Here is a 7,500-nt window from a genome sequence, read left to right on the forward strand (position 1 = left end):
TGTTCCTGGATGTATCAGCCACTTCGACATACAGTTTTCAGCAAAACGAAGAGGGCAAAGGAGGGTTAAAACAAATAAAGACAAAAAGAGGAGAGAGAGAGAAAATGAGGAAACATGTAATCACATTAAATTCACTCATATCGAATTTGTCTCAACCATAAACTTTGTTCACTTTTTTGACAACTAATCTAACTTCCGTTTGTTATTGCTGTTCGTGCGAGAAAAATATATATGGGCAAATGGGTACGGAGACAGAGGGATACAAGGGAATATGGAAACATAGATAATTATTTTTAAAAATCGGTAACAGGTACAGAGAGGGCGAGACTAAATGAGTAAGTGCAAGGAAAGTGAATGGATGAATAATTGAGTTTGTATGAGACACAGAGAGGAAGAGAGGAAGAGACGAGATACAAGGAAGTGAGATACAAGGATAGAGGAAAACGCACGCACGCACACACACACACACACACACACACAAACACACACACAAATATATATATATATATATATATATATATATATATATAGAGAGAGAGAGAGAGAGAGAGAGAGACAGAGACTGAGAGAAGAGAGAAGAAAGAAGAGAGAGAGAGAGAGGAAACGAACAAGGAAGTGAATGGCTGAGTAAGTGAGTCAGATGGAATGAGATAGAGACAATGAAAAAGGAAAGAGAAGAGACTGCAGATACGGAGAGAGAGAGAGGGAAGAGGATCCTCGCGTATTGGAGCGAACATGATCATACTTAAGGTATTATTCCATTTGTAAATACCACTAAAACCCATCATGTAAGTGTGTGCGCCCCCGCTTTCAGAGACTCTGCCAAAATCCACGTAATTTACGTACTCTTTAAATAATGAAGGTAATAATCATACAATGAGAGGAGAAACAGGCTGAGGTAAAAGTAAACATATATGAATAGGATAGGTGGATAAAAGCAAAGAGAAACAAGATATAACAAAATTAAACTGGATAACCATACCACTGACATAAGTGAAGTTTATAACAATACTACGCACAAGCAACAAGAATGAATATAACAGGGATATAAAGATTTAGGCTTTACCTACATTCATATCAATCGATGGTTAAATTAAGTGAAACCAGGTTTCAACTTCCTTGAGAATTACGACAGTAAGTGAAACGTGGCGACAATAACCCGTAGACTTACTGACCAAGGAACTGAAATGCGGCGATAAACCCAATAGACTTCCTGCAGTAACTGAGCCGTGGCTATCAAAGTCCGCAGAGTTCCGCGTCCCATCTCAACCAATTCAGCGCGCACTTCATCGTAGGGTTATCGGGCACTCAATCACAACCAGCCCACGCACTCCACCACACAACCACACACTCAACCGCAGTCCTCCACATCAATCACAGGCGGGGAGCAATAATTCGGCCAAGATGATTACTGCGATGTGTGGGAAGGTGTGCGTCGGACGTGAGATAGAAGGGTGGGGTGGGGGAGGGGAGTGGGGGGGAGAAGTACTGGGATGTGAGGATTGACAATGGAATGAGAAGAAACGAGACACGGGCTGAAGAAGCGAGAAAGGAGGCGGGGAAGGGAGGGCTGAAATAAAAAGTTGGGAGGAACGATGGGACTGAAAAACCGAGGTAAAAAATAAAAAAAAAAAAAAAAAACGGAAGAGAGAGAGAGAGAGAGAGAGAGAGAGAGAGAGAGAGAGAGAGAGAGAGAGAGAGAGAGAGAGAGAGAGAGAGAGAGAGAGAGAGAGGAGAGAGAGAGAAGAGTGAGAGAAGGGGAAAGAAAAGAAATATGCAGAAGTGTAAATAACACGATTTTTTTATATTCGTGAATAAAAAACTAACGAGTGTTAAGGGTGAAAAAAATACAGAAGAACAGATTATAAAAACAAATCAGAATAGAAACTGCATGAAAACCTACCCAGGAGCGCTGAAAGAAGGGAAGGGAAGAAGGGAGGAGAGCAGGGGAAGAGGACGATAGACAGATGAAAGCGCCATTCATCAAGGCATGAAGCCAGAGGTTGAGCCCAGGATTTACCTGGTCATCTGTCCACTTAATATATCACGCTTCACCCTTGCCGGCTGCTCCTCCACTTCTTCTTCCACCTGCGCTTCCTCGCCAACGTGATGTCCTTGTGCTGGATTTATGTCGCTGCGAACACTGCGCTGTTCGTCTTAGATGGGCGGAGAGGCGGAGGGAGATAGGCAGCCACTAGGCTCAGACGAAGCGGGAAGCACTAAGGGTACACTTGCAGTCAGACACACTGGTGCCATACAGCTCAGCACAAACTCATAGACTGACACACAAACACATATTAATACAAACAAACAAACACACACACACACACACACACACACACACACACACACACACACACACACACACACACACACACACACACACACACACACACACACACACACACACACACACGCGCGCGCGCGAGCGCGCACGCGCGAAGCCACCGACCCACCTCTCCTCAACACAATTCCAGACTTACGCCCTCATATCAGGCCGAGGAGAGAGCGCGGCGCCCCTCCTCCCTTCCGCGCTCTCAATCAGGCCGAGAACTCCGTCAAGTGCGAGAGGGGAGGCTTGAGAGGCGAGGCAACAATCCCAATAAAACGCTTCGACAAAATAAATAAAAAAAAAAAACGTGCCAATAAAACGTCGACAGTTAGACTTGGCACTTCAGATGGGTATGTGGACGAGATGTCCTTGTGCGTAAGATAGAGATGTTCATATCATACTCGAACGGGTATGACTTTTCTATTTCCTCTATTTTTATTTTTTTTCAAACTTGTGTTATTAAAGGAGGGACGTCATATGAGTTTTATTTGACTCTTTCTACTGCGTGGATGACCGGAATAATGTAATATCTTCGAAGGATATGCCGAGGGGATATCGCTGCGCCGCTGGTGGTGATATATGGACGCGGCGTCCACCTATCGGAATTCATAAAGCGCTTGAGGAGTGGCACTGGGCGAGAATGTGTGCGTGTGCGTGTGTGTGTGTGTGTGGGGGGGGGGGGGGTGCGTGCGTGTGTGTGTAGCTTTCTATAGACACGCACATCCTTTCATCCACAGCCATCTCCCTCCCGCAAAATCCTCCGCCGTGTATCTTGACCAAATACTTTAGCCTCTCCTGCTCCCTCCCACGAAGTCATATCATAATGCAATACGCGAGGCAACGAACCACGCCCCCTCCCCTCCCCACCCCCTCCCGAGCGCCGCTCTCGAAAACCTCAACGCAGTGTCGTGTTCTCCACTCATTATGTCCTCATCCTCATCACCTCATTTGCATTGCTCACTCTCTCTCGTCTTCCACAATGTCTATGTTTTTAACAATCTGCTTTCACAATTATATATAGCTTAAAAAGGGCTGCCAAAACGAATTATTATGAACTATCTATCTATTTATTTCCTAATTTCTAATATATATCTTTATCTCTTATAAACAAAACGATTATGAAATAAAGGAATTATCAAGTAGCGCGCCGACCCAGACACGAAAAAAAAAAAAAAAAAAATGTCCATCAGTCAACAGTATGTATGAACCCATAATCTAATTGCTTCGTGAACGATAAGTCAATATCGTATCAAATCTATTTGCCGACAATATCTATCGTTTTGCAAGATAAGCAGGATCCCCCGAACAGCCTCTCTCCATACGGACATCTTCGTCCGGAGAACCGACGGCGACTCTTCCCCTGCCGCCCGCGCCTCGCCCGATCAGTCACCATTGCTCATCACTCCCCAATGGGGCTCGAATAATGACAGTCAACAAAAACCCATGGCGCTTTTATCCCATCAGTCCCCGACAAAGACCTGTGATTGATTTCCGAGAGGCCAAAGGCACGTGCGCAGATCAAAGGCCGTGAGCCACTTTTTCACCTCGGAAATACGTAAACTTTGGCGAAAAATTAGAAAAAGTGAACAAAAATAAAGATATAAATAAGTAAAAAAAGGTTGTAGATAAATAAATAAATGAGATGAAGCGAAATAAACACTTAAGATCGAAGAGAATTATAAGAATAAGAATAAAACTGTCTACGATAACCAAGGAAAATTATATAAAGAAAAAGGAAATAGTAAAATAATAAACTTATTTTATAATCAGGATTTCTTCCAATTATCGCATCGTTACTTCCACTGGAATAATTTTATATCCACTCGATTCCAAATTCAATATTGCTGCTCTCGAAATGTACGTTCTAATGTCAGCAATTAAGAGTGTCATATTAATAATGATAAAGATAATATTCAATTATAATAATGATAATAGTAATAAACAAACAACCTATAAAAAAAGCAATAAAGCTTTTGTAAGTGATAATAGTACAACAGTTCAAAAAAAAGAAAAAAAAAAAATGAATCATAATTACAGTACTGATACATCCACCATCATTACAACTTCTACTAAGAAAATACAATAATAACAATACAATACAAACATTATGCTGAAGGGGGTAATAACAACCATAACAATAATAAAAAGCATCCCCAAAACCAATGGTGACAACAGCGACATTTTTCAAAAATTATTATAACGGTCCTTAATAACTATAAAAGATATAAACGAACACAAAAACGTGCAACTAAAATTTTCACTTCATAGAACTCACCACGTTGCATTTGGTCAATGTAATATCCATTGGACCCTCGCCTTGACCTTCTAGCTTCAAAAAACAAAAACAAAAACAAACATATATGAAAAAACTATCCCCGCACAAAAAAGAGAGATATATACATAAAAGAAAACCTGCTGCATCTGTACAAATATCTCGTAATGACAGCTGTGTTTTTTGCATCCGGTGAAGTGTATATCAAAGTATATTTAGAGTTTCGACTAACTTCGTTAACCTGGGGAGTTTGTGAGCTTAAATGGAGGGAGGGATAATGCTATTAGCCTCACCCGCCCCTCCCGCCCCCCCTCTCTCTCCCTCTCTCTCCCTCTCTCTCGCTCTCTCTCTCTCTCTCTCTCTCTCTCTCTCTCTCTCTCTCTCTCTCTCTCTCTCTCTCTCTCTCTCTCTCTCTCTCTCTCTCTCTCTCTCTCCCCCTCTCTCTCTCCCCCTCTCTCTCCCCCTCTCTCTCCCCCCTCTCTCTCTCTCTCTCTCTCTCTCTCTCTCTCTCTCTCTCTCTCTCTCTCTCTCTCTCTCTCTCTCTCTCTCTCTCTCTCTCCCCCTCTCTCTCCCCCTCTCTCTCTCCTCTCTCCTCTCTCTCTCTCTCTCTCTCTCTCTCTCTCTCTCTCTCTCTCTCTCTCTCTCTCTCTCTCTCTCTCTCTCTCTCTCTCTCTCTCCCTCTCTCTCTTCTCTCTCTTTCTTTCATTTTCACTGGGAAGGAGGGAGGGAGGGAGGGAGGGAGGGAGGGAGGGAGGGAGGGAGGGAGGGAGGGAGGGAGGGAAGGGAGGGAGGGAAAGGGAGAGGGAGAGGGAGAGGGAGAGAGAGAGGGACAGGGAGAGAAATAGAGAGAGAGAAATGAGAGGGAGGGGGAAGGGAAGAGGTAAATGTAAAGTGGACATATGGACAAAAGGCCGAAAATACAATTGAGAAACCGAGAGAAATCGAAGAAAGAGAAGAGAAAAATCACCACAGCCATCTTAAAAAAAAAGTAAATACAAAAAAGTAGAGCAGTAGAAAAAGAGTTAGAATCCGTAAGAAAAGGGAGCGGAGCGGAGCCAAGGGACACAAGCGTAGCCAGCAGGACGCTCCCCTAATCAAGGAAAGGAAGGAAGAGGGAGACAGAGAAACAGAGTGAAACAGCAGCCAAATCTACATATGGGAAGAAAACTGGATTTGCCTTTGAATTCAGATCTCCGAGGACGAGATGCTGGGAGGGGGGAGGGGTTGTTGGGGGAAGGGGGGGGGGGAGAAGGGAGGAGATGGGGCAAAAAGTGGAGGGAGAGGGAAAAAAAAAAAGGAAATGGCGAGGGGAAGGGAGAGAGGAGAAGAAAGGGAGAGAAGGGTAGAATAAGAGACATTGAAGGGGGGGGGGGGGAGGGAGCAATGAAAGCAGACGAAAGAAACGAAAAGAAGGTGAGAGGTAACAGGAGAGAGGAAGGGAGATGGCAAAGGAAGAGGAGATCGAGGCTGCAGAGGGAAAAGGGGGGAAGAGAGACGGAGAGAGGAGAGGGAGGGAGGGAAAGTGAAAAGGGAAGGGAGGAAGAAGGGTATAAAGCATCTATCCCACTCGAATATTACCCATTTCCCCGTAAAAGAGCAGGTGTTCACTTACCCAAAGAAGGCGCGCGAGTTTATCTGCGGGAGAGACGGGAACGACATGAATATTATGAAAATGCACAGCGGCTAATATACACATAAATATCCACTCATACATGTACAAACACGATTATCAATTGAGACATAAACACCCTCACAAACACAAACAAACACAGGAATAAACACTTCACATACGTCCATTGCTCTCTCACTCTTACCCGCACAAATACAGAACTTTGTGTCCTAACTAACAAACAAATGCAATAGTTCACTCTTCCTTTCCCATATTTATCTATTTATCTACTAATTCTACCACGCACACGTCCGCACACCTATTTACACACGCTCGCACACACACACACACACACACACACACACACACACACACACACACACACACACACACACACACACACACACACACACCTCCAAGCCTCACCACGATAATGTCGCAACATTAATTTTTTTTAAAATGTCGCTCATCGTGTGTTTTGACGGCTGATTAGCTAGTATACGCAAGGCAACGGGTCGTAGAGTCGACAATCCTACTTAGGTATGGAGCATATTCGCCTTTATAGACCGCACCTGCGATCATCTATGCGTTGGGCTGGATCTCTGTGGCTTAAAATAATGAATTTGTTTTTTTCAATATCTTTTTTCCTCCTTCCTTCTCTTAATCTTCCGATGAATTATTCAGTGCTTTATGTCTCTTTTTCTTCTCTTCGTTTCCTACTGTCTTCTTCTTTCCCTTTCCATTCACCCTTTCTTTTCAACTTCCTTTTTCTTCTCCTCCGCATGCATCTTCCCTCGCTTCCACCTTGCATTTCCCTTGATTACTTATTATCATTTTTCTCTTCTCTCGCTCATTAAGAAAGAAAGAAAAAATATCGAAGAAAAGTACAACGGAGAAAGAGGGGAAAGGAGAAAGGGAACGAAAGCAAGAAGAGGAAGAGATATACAATAGGAACAACGGAGGGAGGTTCTTGTCAACCCCACTGATAATAAAGAAGAAGAAGAAGGAGATGATGATAAAGAAGAAGAAGAAGAAGAAGAAGAAGAAGAAGAAGAAGGAGATGATGATAAAGAAGAAGAAGAAGAAGAAGAAGAAGAAGAAGAAGAAGAAGAAGAAGAAGAAGAAGAAGGAGATGATGATAAAGAATAATAATAATAATAATAATAATAAGAAGAAGAAGAAGAAGGAGGAGTGATGATAAAGAAGAAGAAGAAGAAGAAGGAGATGATGATAAAGAAGAAGAAGAAGAAGAAGAAGAAGAAGTAGAAGAAGAAGAAGGAGGAGGAG

General features: G+C 43.1%; 2 protein-coding genes across 6 annotated transcripts in view; one reads left to right on the forward strand and one right to left on the reverse strand.

Annotated features, from left to right (window-relative positions):
• Window positions 1-7,500, reverse strand: part of LOC125045455 (COMM domain-containing protein 4-like) — a 96,833-nt gene that overhangs the window by 44,216 nt on the left and 45,117 nt on the right. For 4 of the 5 annotated variants that reach the window (XM_047642719.1, XM_047642722.1, XM_047642721.1 and 1 more), the window contains one exon: window positions 6,217-6,239. The exons of the other annotated variant lie outside the window; for it this stretch is intronic. The gene's annotated coding sequence lies outside the window, so the exon portion shown is untranslated. The remainder of the gene's footprint in view (window positions 1-6,216; window positions 6,240-7,500) is intronic. 5 annotated transcript variants of the gene reach the window in all.
• Window positions 1-7,500, forward strand: part of LOC125045454 — a 34,888-nt gene that overhangs the window by 8,055 nt on the left and 19,333 nt on the right. The gene's annotated exons all lie outside the window — the stretch shown is intronic.

The sequence above is a fragment of the Penaeus chinensis genome, chromosome 37, assembly GCF_019202785.1.
Source record: "Penaeus chinensis breed Huanghai No. 1 chromosome 37, ASM1920278v2, whole genome shotgun sequence".
Classification (NCBI taxonomy): Eukaryota; Metazoa; Arthropoda; class Malacostraca; order Decapoda; family Penaeidae; genus Penaeus; species Penaeus chinensis.